Raw genomic sequence first — 15,828 nt, forward strand, 5'->3', positions numbered from 1 at the left:
CTATATAGATCAATGAAAAAAATATGAAGATGGAAATTTCATTATTCTATACACACCTTCCATGTATTTCAATGAAATATTGAATATATCAAACAACATTTTTTTGGGTCCTGTCTGTGTTGTTATTTCACCTAATTAATATCACAATGTTTTAATTGCAATCAAATCTTCTCAACTTATGTTTGTCCTCACAGAACCCTTAGGCATTTCACAAGATAATCCTTTAATGACACATTTATTATATCCCTTTGAAATCCTTAATGATGTCTTAATGATTAAGTGATCAATGTTAGAAACAAAATTATATGATAATTTATTTATTTTTTACCACCTAAGAAACTTAAAAGTTACTTTTTCAGTTTCATGCCTCCTACTACTCAATCAAAGGGTAAAGACACAGGTAAGGTGCAGTACATGATGTTAACATCTACTTATCTAAGCCATGTGAAAAAATTTCAATCAATGCACTGGAATAATGGAGGTCAAATTCAGTGTGCCTTTCTTCTTTGGTTAATACAGCTATCAAGTATTTAGCCATTCCCCACACATAAGCTCCTGTAGAAAGGCTTTTAAGTATTGCTGGAAAGGTGTACAGAACTGATCGCTGTTCTCTTAATGGCATCACATTTAAACCACTTATGATGATAAAGTGCAATGGACATATTAATTAACCAGTATTTGAAGTCTATGTCCCTAACACTGTATACAATGTACATATACCTCTGTTTTTGAAATGGTTTTTGTTTTTATATTGAAAAAGTAATGTGTAATGTAATGCATTACACAGGCAAAGTAATTGTAATGAAATGGATTACATGTAAGAAAAAATGTAATTGTAATTGTAATTGTAATGGAAGAATCACAAAGTAATTGTAATGTAATGCATTACATTGCAATGTAATGGCCCCAGGCCTGACACTAACCATGACTTATTTTGGCTCTAAACTGGTGAAAATACACAATATTATTTGTCCCGCAAATTTGTCGCAAGTAAACCCTGAGTTATCTTCCATATAAATAAATCTATGGCAGCCCGCAATACCAAAACTTAACTGTACATTCAAGATATGTACGCAGTGACATAATTAAACAAAAGTAATTTAACTAAAACTATTACAAACTAAACTGAAACTTATAAACAAATATATTTACACAAATTATGTTTCTGTTTACCAATTTAAGGACTTGTTGCCAAAAGTACTTTAGTTAACTTATCAAACAATTTACATTTTTGACGGTTTCTTAAATAATTTGAATTAACAACCCAATATTTAATTCAATTAAATAACCTTTCAAAATTGAATAAATTTTTACATCGAATGAGATATTTTATTTTTTCTATATACAAATTCATGAATGAATGAATGAATGAATCTTTATTGCAAAGCATAGACATGCTATGGCAAAATTAACAACATATATTACATAATATAAAACATGAAGACAACAGAGAACAATTATAGTATGATACAATGACATATAAATTAAGTTATGAGACTATAGAAGATCGAATGTTCCATGCAGCTTTTACATAATTACATAATTTGATCGTAAGAGACTTACTAGAAGCTTGTAGTAAATTTGATAGTTTGGTATTATTAGGCCAATGACAATAGTACTTTGGTAAAAATTGTGTTCGTACAGATCTATAAGATGGACACACAAGAACAAAATGGTATTCATCTTCAATAACACACATTTTACAACATTCACATAAACGATTTTCTCTAGGAATATTATTATAACGGCCAACTTCGATATTTAACTTTAATGTTCCACTACGTAACTTTGTTAACAGATTAACATTATTGCTATAAGACAGATATTTTTCAATATAAAAAGTTAATTTAAATGTACTATAAAAAGACAGTTTACTACATTCTTGAATAGAAGTTGACCAATTCTGCAAGTATTGATCTTTAATACGAGTTTTAATGTTATTTATACAAATTGTGCTAGCATCTTGGTTTAGCCATAAATAATTTAAACCAAGATCATATAACATATCACGAATATTTGAGGCCCAGTTAACATAACCATTGATAGCATCGTCATACAAGAGTTTGTACACATCATATACAACTTTTGGTTTATTTGTAATAATATGTAACCAATATTTCAATATATTTTGTTTTCTAACAATAAAAAGAGGTAAATGGCCAAGTTCGCCATATAAAAAGCATGTTGGTACATTTCTACCCAATTTTAATATAAATCTACAAAAACGATTATGGATAAGTTCGATATCTTTAGCACGATGGAAACCCCATATTTCTGATGCATAGCCTAAAATAGATCCGACCATACTGTCGAAAAGAAACATCTGTTCTTCTGGAGTGATGAAGAATTGTTTGAGAGAGTTCATTAAAGATGACATGGCTCTAGATCCTTGTTGTGCTAAACGTTTCTGAGTATGTACAAACTTTCCGTTGTAATTTAATAATACACCAAGGTACACATATGAATTTACAACTTGCAGTTCCTTATTATCATAGAAAAAAATAGTCTCTACTGGTCTAAATCCATTTCTAAATACCACTACTTTGGTTTTATCAGCATTGACTTCGATATTCCATTTATTGCAGTAAAGTAAAAGTTTATCAAGTAAGTGTTGCAGAACAGTCGGTGTTTTTCCAAATAAAACGGTGTCGTCAGCAAAAAGTATTAGATATATAAGGACTCCATTCAAAGATATGACATCTTCGTTTACATCGGTGGAGATATCTTGAATAATGTCATTTATAAAGAATAAGAAAAGTAACGGAGATAAGGGCTCGCCTTGTTTTACGCCAATATGATTGTCAAAAGCCTCTGATATTACTCCACCAGACCGCACACGTAAACGCACAGATGAATAAATAGAATTTACCATTGATACGAATTTACTGCTAACTCCAGATTTGAGAAGTTTGTATATCAAAATTCGTCTGTCCACCTTATCAAACGCCCTTCGGAAATCAACGAAACCACAATATAATTTTAATTTATGTTGAAGAGTATGTGCAATAATTCCATGCAGAGTAAATATAGCATCAACAGTCGAACGTCCTGGTTGGAATCCAAATTGGTTGTCTATTATATGATTTTCGTCCTGTGACCACGACAACAAACGGTCAGTTAGAATGCTAGTAAACAACTTTGACAGGATGCTAACTAATATTATAGGTCTATAGTTAATCGGATTTGTAAGATCGCCACTTTTGGGAACAGGAATAACTAGGCATTCAGTCCAATTTTCTGGATATATTCCGATAGCAAAGATCGAGTTGAATAAACTTTTTAAAATAGGTGCGAAAAAAGAAGGACATGACGAAAACATCTCACCTACAATTTCATCGTTACCAGCACTTTTACCAGATTTGAGTCTCTTTAGTGCTTTGAAAATTTCGTCTTCCGAAATGTCTGTATCTAGTAATTCTATATTTACACTATCAAAATAACTGTTATTTAAAAGATCTAACACTGCATCAGATAGCTCGGGTGGGTTCATACCAAGAACATTTTCAAAATAATTTACCTTCTTAGTTTTTAAAACATAATAGAAAAATATATATAAAATATGTACTCACCTGAAAATAGTCAAAACCAGGATTCAATAAAAAAGAGTCTTTATTTCTTGATAGCGTATGGCAGAGTGACGCTAATCAAGAAAAAAAGTGAATCCATGGAATTAAAATAATTTTCAGGTTTTGAGCCAATCAAAATTTAGTTTACAAAATTTTCAGTGTAAAAGTGGCAGATTATCGTACCACGTGCAAAACCACTCATTGTCAATGTGGCTATTTATATTTCCTTCTTTATCAACTTAACTTGTCAAAAGATGTCTAATTACATAAAGTATTTATTTGTTAACCCGTACAAAAGAACTAATAGACATTACATAATTTAATCTGTCGCCTGGCTTTTTCATAGACGAGATAAATACATACAAGACAGCTTGAACATAATCTTTTCTTTGTTTAGCAGATTTACACCTACTATTTCTGTATTAAGATTGATAATAAAGTGAAAGAAAACTTGTGAACCAAACTTCAAAATGTTTTAAGCCAAATATAAAATTAAATTTCCAAAATGTCTAAAATCTTGAATATAAAAATAAGAATATTCCCTATAAAAATCTAAAGGAAATTTAATGCAATTTCTAAATATGACACAACTCTGAATTTCCGAAGGTTGTGACAGTTTAGATGTTATAACTTATCTTTGCGCCGTGTTCGGAAATTTTAAAATTGTACTAGCGTCTGTGTTATTCGCTTAAATTGTATAAATTATAATTGGAAAAAGTTTTTCAGTTTGAATATATTGACATGATTCATTTGTCAGCGTGCTATTATTGAAGAAGGATATCTGTTATCCGAAATATCTAATATTTGTTCATTTTATAGTTGTTTAATGGTGATGTTGTACCCTATTTGACTTGTTAAATATTATATTTTGTAGTGTACAGAATCATATTACATGATCCATCGCCTTGTAAGATTAATCGTTGACTACTTATTCAGTCATTTTATATTTAAATATATATATATGTGTAATATTCATCGCTGGACGTTAAATACTTATTATCGATCAATCAAAACTAGTTCAACCAAAAGATTTCAAAATTATCTGTCTCAAATGACAGTTTTTTCCCATAGATTTCGTTCATTATTAAGATAAATTAATGATAAAAAAATATGGTTACCCAACGTTCAACGTTCAAGACGATAACATAATAATGTGAAATGATTATTTACCTTGATTTGTACTAGACAGTGGCGGATCCAGGAATTTTTATAAGTGGGGGCCAACTGACTGACCGAAGAGGGGCCCTGCTCCAGTCACGCTTCAGTGATTCCCTATATAAGCAACCAAATATTTGCCCAAAAAGGGGGGCAGGCCCCTTTGCCCCCCCCCCCTCAATCCGCCTCTGCTAGACACTTATACTGAGGCTAATCATCAACGTGCTTGTACATAGTCAATCTGACTCCGTACAGAACAGTCTGTATTCTTATCCCTTTATTGCTACGTGCTTAGTTGAGAAGCCTCAACCAACTATTTTACAGTCTTTGGTTTGGTTTGAACCAGACATGCAGTATTTTAACACAAGATCCCTAGACAAACATGTTACCAGGTGACCACCGATACGGTGTTCGATTATCATGAAATAAGTGTCTTCATATGGTGAATGTATAGACAAGCTGCATACATGCATTACTTGAAATTTATATGGGACAATTTACAATTGATATAAATGTACATCTGGCAAAGATGATTGTCCATATCTTACGTCAATATTACTTAGTAGTCAGATGTTGTATAATTGCCACTTTGTCAACTCTTAAAGAGACCAAATGACACAGAAAGTAACAGCTATTTGTCACAGTACGGTCTTCAACAATCACCAAAACCCATACCGCATAAGTAGCTATTAAAGCACCGAAATGTCAAATTTAAACTATCTAAATCAAGTTAGCCAGTTATCGAATATAACGTTCACACATAAGCCAATGCAGCGGGTTTTGTGTGGCATTTTTAACGGTAACTTTCCCTAGATGCAGAGTGCCGAGAGTTTTGATGCAATACGTAGCGGTTATTTGACATAGATTGTTAAATCGTTTTCCGGCAATTATTCTGCTCATTGTTAATCTTTAAAAAGTATTACTTTACTTTTAAAATAATCTGTTTCTTTGATATTTAAGCATCTTCACGCATTATCTATATAATATGTTCTTACGCATAACAGACACAGTTTTATCACATTATTTTTATTCTTGGTATAGATATAGGAAGATGTGGTGTTAGTGCCAATGAGACAACTCTCCGTCCAAATAACAATTTATAAAAGTAAACCTAGGTTTATTTTTGCAGTAAGTACTTATTCATGATTCACGTCGTATCCCCATGAAATTTTGTTTTGAAAGTAGAAATCTAATTTATAGATTCTTAGGATGATGTGTGAATAAAACGGGGAATTTTACAACTATTAATTCGTTTTAAAATAGTCATCAAAAACACCACTCGGAAAAAAATTAAATTTATTTGGATGAGAATACGGATATAATTGGGGGAAAAGCACAATACAAGCAGACGTTGAAAATCATACAGAAAATATTTTGTTTGTATGGAATGTAAAAAAAGTGGTTATTTAGCCGAATAACTTTTCATGTGTTCCATGTGTAAACAGTCTCTGAAATTCATTAGTCTGTACAGAGTAAATTCGATTTAGTTTTGAAAATATTTTAAAATACAGTGCCAGCTTTGTAATCGTATAAACCACGTCTACTCAGGACGGACAGCAACATCGGAATGAAGATTTAGAAAGTTAACGAAGACTGAGAAATACGTGGGCACTTGATACGGCAGAAATAAAATAACAAAATTCAGGTTCCGTTACAGTCTGAATAAAGCCAGCCCCGAGTATCCGCTTGCGTCTACAAACGCAAGTTTATAGTTGGGGCTGGCTGTAGTCAGAACGATTCTGTGTTCCCTGATTCCGTTATAATTTTTTTCTCGATTTACATGCAAACGGCTTACTTTTTATTATTCAAACGGCAAAAGACTGTAAAAAAGCTAGATCTTGAAATCATTTGGATTTTATATTCGTTTTAATTTACGCTTGCATGAGTATTCGGTGTTTTTTTTTTTTTTATATAGTTTTGAGTTGGAAATGATGTACATGTACAAGTTGGGAGACAAAACGACTGAAAGAAAATTAACAAAGTTACCTTTTAGGGCTCTAAGGGCCATTTTGCTCGCATACTAGGCGTCGGAAAGGGTCCGGAAAGTTTCTTTCTTAAAATTAGTGTTTAGAACAAGTATACAAGTATATATATACATGTTTAGCGTCAGTCAAATTTTTCCCGACCATCATCGCGGATGCCCTGTCTCTATTGCAAAACCTACCTATTGTATTTATTGTTAACTTGTTCTCGTCCTGAACATGCATGAAATATTTTCCACTGGACTTTAACCAACCAATAATCAAAGCAATCAATCCTGCAATTTACACCCGTCACTGGTAACTTTAGTTGTTAAAATTTAAATAATTGCCTGTATTTTTTTTTAAAAAATTCGACAAAGTTTAAACGCAGACCGTGAGGAAGACCAAAATTAAACAGTTACGCCAAACTAAATATCTACGTTACTACTTGCTCATTTTAGAAGTTGGGTAACATGAGATTTTATTTGTAAAAGTACAAGTACAAATAAAAAAAAATTGTGTACATGTACAAAAGTTGGCTGATAGAATGATAAATGGAGATGTATGATATGCAATTTATAAGATAGCACAACTGGGCATTAATTAACTGACATCAACACCTTGAAGACATCAAGAAAATCGTGACTAATGCTTATTGGAATAGTATCTTTACACTTCTTATTTGTAGTTTTAGTAAACGTTGAAAAATTTTGAGTATGTGTAGTATAATTGTCACAGTAACATTTCAGTCTCTTGGTAAATATTAGTTTATGTCTTAAAACTTTTGCTCTTCTCTAGAAAATACAAACCATTATGAAGTATAAGAAGATGCGGTAAAATTTCCAATTAATCAAATTTCCACCTAAGACGAAATGACAGAAATGCTATCCTTCTTACATTGCTACTACATTTCAGATCTCTAAATTACCATTCCATTATATGAACTGCATAATTATTCAAAAATATGCATCGTCACCAAATTACTTATAGAGCACCTATCATCATATTGTTTTACATTTTTCCGTTCGACCGTTAATCCCACACTTGTATATATGTCGTGTACAAGTTGCGATTTTCTCCATTTCTCTGAGAAGGAATAACGTTATATTCCGTACACCATAACGTCACACGTGTTTTTGTCAAATTCTAGGCCTATCGATTACTTTTGAAGCCATTTATTTCAAAAACAAGGATGTTGACATCTGAGTTTCTATACGTGTATGGGTTCACTATGCAATCCTGGATATTATGTTAGTTTTTTGTTTTTCTCCGTATATAAGAAAATAGCCATCCATTCGAAAATCTAAAAAGGTAAGCGGAAAAAAAGGCATTTCCCCTATATACCTAAGTAAATTTGCCGCCAAAATTGACGTTTTCATATGAAAATTACAGAAAAACAAAAATGGTGACCCCCATTTTTTATAACATATTCCAATGTAACTCGATTCAAAGTACACGTCTGCCAAAAATTTTGGAAATCGGGAGATATGCCATTCGGTATCGTGTTACCTTAAACAAAGACTGCTACGACAAAGTAATGCGGAAGAATGACCGAAATCGACAATCACGAACTGGTGACGCATCTGGTCTGTATCGTACAAGAAAATTTAGGCCAATACTACATCCAATATATACATGATACAGTGGCTGATTCTGGTCGACGTTTAAACGCCCCTGTTAATCGCTCAATTAAATTTTTTTTTCTCACGATTAATAAGATTTGTGGCATAAACTTAAGTTGTCAAAAAGTTGTATATTTCAAAAATCGGAACCCGCTGATATATATTTTAGTACTGAAATATTTAGAGACAATATTCTTTTTTTAAACACTGGAATATAAATTCATTGCACTAAAGCTGTTAACAATGACCTTGCCGCTACATCTTTAACTGTAAGGTACCCTGAAATGGTTAGTATCTATAAAAATAGGGTTTCATATAGATAAGTAGATAAGTATTATTTTCTTAAATTTTATATTAGAATATAACAATTAAATACAATGTTCAATAATAATGTAGTACACTTCAATACCCTGATCTGAAATAAATGATTTATTTTCCTTCAATACATGTAATCAAATTAAATAACGTCCAAATAATACTCTTATCCGAATACGAATACGAATACTTTATTTCTCATAAAACTACAATTACATAGTTATAGAGAACATACATAAATATAACTATAAGGTACAATTTTTACAAGCATGTGTGAACAATACAATGAAATTAACTTGGAGGACTGACTTTCACATTTATAACTTTGATAAATTTACATAGTTTTTCTAATATTACAATATTACATGAATTAAACAGTTGATCAAACTTATAGATATTAGGGTTAGACCAGCAGTATGTAGGTAAAAATTTCTTTCTTTCAAACATAAAAGATCCACAATTCATAATATAATGGTATTCGTCACCAATGTCGTTTGAGTCACAGAGACGGCAGATTCTGTCTTCTCTCTGTAAACCCTGCCACCTTCCAGACTCAATCGGCAAGTGGTGACTACCACATCTATATTTGCATAATGTATAAATGAATTTGTAAGGTAAAACAGAAAAATATTTTTCCAATTGAAAATTATTTTTAAAAATACGATAACATAAAGTTTTAGGTGATTCGGCAACAAATGCAAAGCATTCTTGTTGAAACTGATCTTTAAGTTTTTGCTCAATACATTTTAACACCCATTTATCAGCAAACTGTGCATTCCATATATTGGACATACCACAATTATCAAAAATATTTTTAATACATGATATCCACTTAGTGTTTATTCCGTAATCATTATAATATAAAAATACAAGCTTATATAATACAGCACAAATTTTACTTTCTTTTCCATTAAGAAGTCTACTCCAGAAATTTATCATTCGCAGTTTTACAGTCACAGTAATAGGGTATCTGCCAAGTTCTGCATACACTATGAAATTTGGAGTAGACTGTTTTAAATGTAAAATCATTTTACAAAATTGTAAATGTACACGTTCAAGAATATCTATATTTTCAAAACCCCATATTTCTGATCCATATAACAATACTGGTACAACCATTTTGTCAAATAAATCAAGTTGACATTCTATTGACAAATTGTTTTGTCTACCTTTTTTTAAAACGCTATACATAGCTTTTGTTGCTTGTTCTTTTAAATATTTTTTATTTGATAAAAAGGATCCACTTCTAGAAAATAAAATACCTAAATATTTGTATTCTTTTACAATTTCAATGTCGTTACAATTAACTGTGAACTTGAGATTTGCTGGCATTCTGCCACTCGAAAAGATCAAAACTTTAGTTTTATTTGTATTTATTTTCATTTTCCATTCGTCACAATATTCGTAAAATGTATTTAACATGTATTGTAGATCAGTGCTATTTTCTGCTAATAAAACAGTGTCATCTGCATATAAAAGTAAAAACAATTTCAAAAATACTGCCAGCTCATTTTCGATTTCTTGTGATATAGATTTTAAGCCTGTTATGTTTTTCTTTTCAAAAAAAATTTGAAGATCATTTAAAAATATAGAAAACAAAGCAGGTGAAAGATTTTCCCCTTGCCGAACCCCCATCTCACAAGGAAAGAAATCAGATTTTTTACCCTGGTGTATAATACGCGATTTGGCATAATCATACATACTCTGAATAACTCGAAAAAATTTCCCATTTACTTCATTCTGCAATAATTTGAACAGAAGTAAATTTCGCTGTAGAGAGTCAAACGCTTTTTCAAAGTCGATAAAAGCACAATGTAACTTTTTCTTTCCCAATTTTAACAATTCAAATAAAATATGTATAGTAAAAATATGTTCAGTCGTAGAATAATTCCTTCTGAAACCTGCTTGGTTTTCATTCAATATACACAATTCATCAAGATAATTACATAATCTTGTGTTCAATATTGAGGTAAAAAGTTTACCCAGAGTAGACAATAACGTTATAGGCCTATAGTTTTGTGGATCACTTTCAGAGCCTTTGTTTTTAAACAATGGAATTACATTTCCTATTAACCATGCCTCAGGCAACAATCCTGTGTCAAAAACAAGATTAAATAAACACACATAAACATCAATAAAAAATTCAATAGACGAGCATATATATTCATTTACAATAAGATCATCACCAGGGGTCTTATTATTTTTCAGGCTTTTTATTGCCTTCAATATTTCATCTTTTGTAATACAAGCATTAAGAAATACATTTGATGAATTTTCGTTTACATCATTTTCTAAAATATACCGATCATTTGTTTCTTTATTTTTATTCAGATCCTTAAAAAAAGAAAACAAATCTTCAATATTAATATCATTTTTTTTCTTTCGTTTACCCCGATTAATAATTTTCCAAAATTCTTTCGGGTTTTTTGTTCGCATCTTTTTCATCTTTGAACGTAAATCAACGTTAAATGATCTAATATTTTTATCCATAGTTTTTTTATATAAAGTCTCACTACGTCTCAAACGTTCCTTGAATATACGTGAACCATATCTTTTATATAACCTTTTTGATTTTCTAAACGCCCTCCTTTCCCGGCGGCATTTTGTGTTAAACCAATCACGGTGATTTTGTTTCCCTCCCGTGTAATCAAATCCATAAGTTTTCTGTACGAACTCCCCAAATGTATTTCTAGCAGAATTGAGTAAAACATCTCTTATTTCATTTACAATTTCATCAATAGTATTTTTATCAACATTTTGAACATTTTCAGTTTTTGTCATAATAAAAGATAACAATTGAGATATACTTTCTTTGTCAAGATTGTCTTTATATTCATTAACTTGATCATGATTCCATTTTCCAATATATGTATTATTTTCACCAGATTCTACATTTATATTAACATTTGATTGCTTAGTATTACTACAATTGAGTACTAATTCGAGTGGACAATGGATATCAGAATATAAACTGCTAAATGGTAGAACATCAAAATTTTCTACTAAATACAATACATCTGCAGTACTTATTGCATAGTCTACGACACTGGTATTCTTGCTCGTAGGTTTACCTACTTCATCGTTTCCTATCCGACCATTCATTATATACATGTTGTTATTCTTACAAAATTGTATAAGTTTTCTACCATATGTGTTTACATTTGAATCAGTACTGTGTCGTTTTCTTTGAATACCCAATTTATCTAAGATATCAACATTACTAAATTCATTAATATCAATTAAATTCTGTGCTAAAAAATCATCAGTGTCTACTAAATCATTAAAGTCTTGTAAACTCGCTGTTCTACTATTAAAATCTCCAAGAAGACAAATATACTTGTTTGTTCTTTGTAAATCAAAAAATTCTAATTCTATATCTGAAAGTGCATTTTCTGATGTATAAATAGAGTTTTCAGGTGGTATGTAAATTACTCCGAAAATAACACTACTTTTTAAGTCAAATATTTTTTCGTCAATACTAAACCATTGTACAAAAGGACAATCAGTTTCAATTGGTGTAATACAATTTTCTAAATATCTCTTGTAGCCAAAGGCGATACCACCAGATTTTCGATTTGAATACTTTTTACGGTTTTTAAAATGAAATACAAAATTATCTAATTCTACTGTATCAAGATCATCAAGTTTAGTTTCATCAAAACATACAACATCATAATTGTTAAGTAAAGTAATAAATTCAGGGTACATTAATTTGGATTTAATACCACATACATTTAATGTTAATATTTTAATAGATTTATTGACCTCTATATTACATTGATTTTCATTGTTAATTAAGTGAAAGTCCGTTCCGCTGGAGTAGTCAGGCTGAATGAAACTATCTGTTAATCCTCCTTGATCTACCTAGTATCTTCGCCCTCTGCGGGGTGCAATGTGGGATCGATGTGTTTGTCGTTGAGGCTCTCTGTGGGGGGTTGTCTTGGGACGCGTACCTTGGGTTTCATCATTCTTCTTGCCGTCATTTGTTTCCATTTCATCGTCATCGGGTAGGATGAATTCTTTCCCATCTATAAAAAGCTTATCCCGTTTCAAGTAAGCTTTCTTTTTATCTTCTCTAGCCTGTTTAAAATATGGCCATAACATTTTGCGTTTGTCATTTATCTCTTTTGGGAATTGCTCCTGTATACCATAATGAGTTCCTTTTAGTTCCTTTGCCGACGACCGAACAATTTCTCTATCTTTGAAGTTCTTAAAGCGACATACGATAGGTCTTGTTTTTATTAGCCTCCCATCTTTTTTATCACGAAATTCTGTTTCTTTGCCAAAACGATGCGCTCGGTGGAAATCCACAGTTGTCTCCATTTTAAGTTCTGTATACATAAAGTTTTTTATAATGTTTTCCGTTTCTTCTATGGTTTCTTCGTCTTTATGTGGGATACCAGAAAACACTAAGTTTTCGCGCATCGACCTGGTTTGCAAATCAAGGTGCCTTTCAGTTAAGTGGTTGAGATTACGGCGAATATCATTTAAATGCGTAACAATTTCTCCATTATTAATTTGTATTTCATCAACAGTACTTTTGAGATTTTCCCGTTCTGTTTTACTCACTTCAAAGCTGGTATTTACAAATTCCATTCCCTTTTCAATTTCGTCAATTCTTTTATTTACAGTGCCAACATTTTTAGCCAAATTGTTTATAGACGACTCAAATTTTTTCAGCTTTTCGTCAATTTTGTCAAGTGTTGATAGTTTTTGGAACATTTGATCAACTTTTTGCGCTAAACTGTCTATTTTATCATTTGTGTCTTGTCCGATGTTCATTGTTGATTGAGAAAGTGGAAGGCCTTGTGGGATCATATTATTACCCGGACTTTGGGATGCCATATTATAATATCCATGCATAGGCGACATTTGGTTAAAACCAGGGCTTGGTATGGGCTGCATAGGTTGCATCGGCTGTACATATTGTTGATAAGTTGGATAAGGTTGTTTTTCCTGCACAGTATTTGGTGAATTACTAAACGAAGTCATATTGTTTGTTTTGGTCAGTTCAGATTGTGTATCGATATGTTTGTTTACCTTCTTACTTGCAGTGTGAGTACTGTTCTTCCGTTCATTCGTTTGTTTTTTCGTCGGTTTTTCACCACTAACATTTTGGTCCTTGGTATCATTCTTCCTTTTCCTTCCTTTCTTTCCTTCTTTTTTTGAATTCATTCATCAACACAGATATGTAAACCACTTTAAACCACTTTGATTCTCAAAATTGTCATTTCAATCATAGAAAATTTCACTAAATTAATATTTTTTTCTCCTGAATTCAAAATCCGACATATTTCATTCACACATGCGCAGTTCTTCGAAATTGATTGTTTGGTGTCAATTATCTCGTTTAAAAATTTATTAAAGAGTGTGTGACATCGATTTTCTTGATCGGATGGTTTACCTTGTTTAAAGGTGAGAGAGAGCATGCTTTTTAATGGATGTATGTTGAATTTGGCTACTTTATATCTTTGTTATTTGGATTTTGAACATTTTAGGTGAGTCTTTTCTTTTTTTATTTATTTAGTTAAAGTGTTCTAGAAATATCTTCTTTAAGAGTGTTTTATTTTGGAGAAATTAAAGTTTGAAGCACTTGGACTGTAGTATATTCTTGTACATTGTAGGATCTTAAGTATTCGTCAAGTTCAAATTTAAACAGATTGAATACATTAGTAGATTTATTTCTTCGATTGGATACATAGTATAATTTGTAGATAGCAAATCCTATAAGTGTCAGAATTATATTGAATCCGATATACTCATTATCTATTATTTTGTAGCCTATTACAATATCTTTTCAGTTAATGTTTTTAATAAAATTCATTTGAGATAAGATTTGAATAATGATTTCCCAAAAATCTTTTAGAAATTTACATTCGATAAAAAAGTGTTGATAGGTGTCTTTAAGTTGACAAAATTGACAAAACGGACTAGTGTCTATTTTCCATTTGTAGAGATTTTCTCTATGCGGTACAATGCAACTTATTAGTTTCCATCTAAACATTTGAAGTTTATTCAGTTTTAAATGTTGGTGTATAAACTTAAACATATATTTGGTAAAGTCATAATTTATTTCTAATTCATTTTTCCATTTATTTATGCCAATGTTTGGAGAATTTTTTTTTTGAACGAGCAATTGATACACGTTTTTGATGCTTAAATTTTCAATTTTAATGTTTTCTTTGTTTATATTGATAAATAATCTGTTAAAATTTACTTTTGATTTGATGGATTCTTCCGTAGCTAAAATTTTTAGCCTTGAGGTTTGAATTGAGCTTTTTACTTTTGAAATTTCTGCTATCTAATTTTTAGTGTTTCGCAGTTTTCTAAATATTTTATCTTGGGCAATTTTTCCATTATCGTCAATAATATCGTTAATGTAAATAATATCACTGTGTATCCAGTTATGCATAATAAGCGGCTTGTTTTGAAATTTTATAAATTTATTACCCCAGATAACTTGCTTTCTTATTTCGACAAAAATTTTCAATTCTGTGATGTTCGTTTCATGAAATAAAATCCATTTTTTTAATATTTCTAAGTAAAGTTCTGGAATGTCCTTAGTTATGTAATCTAGTTTTTTTTTAAAGTTTGGTTGTTTAAATTCATTCTAAAAATGAGGAAATTAGAATCTAATTTATTTAAATATAATTTTGGTATCAATGTCCAATTCTTGTTTTGCCTGCAGCAATCTAGAGACCCATCTTATTTGAAGAGAGGAGAAGTAGCTTTTTATGTCGGTCATTTTAAGCCCTCCCTGGTTGTAATCTGCTACCAAAGTATGTCTTTTAACTTTGTCTTTCTTACTTTTCCATATGAAACTAAAAATTTCTCTTTCTATATCAACTATTTTTGAGTTACTTAAAGCTGTAACATTTGCTAAAAAAGTAAATTGTGGTATAATGAGAGTTTTAACTATAAGAATTTTACCTAAAATGGTTAAGTTTTTTTTCCACGATGTTATCAGGGTTCGACTCTTTTCAAATCTAGGATCCCAATTTAATTTTTCTTAATTTTTTTTATTAATGCCGAAATATATACCAAGCACTTTTACAGGTTTGTCCGTGAATTTAATTGCATCTATTTTATCTCTACAATGCTTTAGTTTACCAATCCAAATTCCTTCCGTTTTATTTTTGTTAGTTGTAATCCAGAAAAAGTTCCAAAAATTTCGATTATATTTAATGCTGTTCGGATTTCTTCTTTAGA

The 15,828-nt window shown here is 30.8% G+C and overlaps 1 protein-coding gene across 2 annotated transcripts in view; it reads right to left on the bottom strand.

Annotated features, from left to right (window-relative positions):
* LOC134718522 (uncharacterized) overlaps positions 1 to 15,828 on the bottom strand; it is a 54,657-nt gene that overhangs the window by 31,584 nt on the left and 7,245 nt on the right. The window contains exon 1 of one of the 2 annotated variants that reach the window (XM_063581111.1): positions 3,570 to 4,114. The exons of the other annotated variant lie outside the window; for it this stretch is intronic. The gene's annotated coding sequence lies outside the window, so the exon portion shown is untranslated. Of the gene's footprint in view, positions 1 to 3,569; positions 4,115 to 15,828 lie in introns of those variants that run through there. 2 annotated transcript variants of the gene reach the window in all.

Source organism: Mytilus trossulus, chromosome 5 (assembly GCF_036588685.1).
Source record: "Mytilus trossulus isolate FHL-02 chromosome 5, PNRI_Mtr1.1.1.hap1, whole genome shotgun sequence".
NCBI classification, from domain to species: domain Eukaryota; kingdom Metazoa; phylum Mollusca; class Bivalvia; order Mytilida; family Mytilidae; genus Mytilus; species Mytilus trossulus.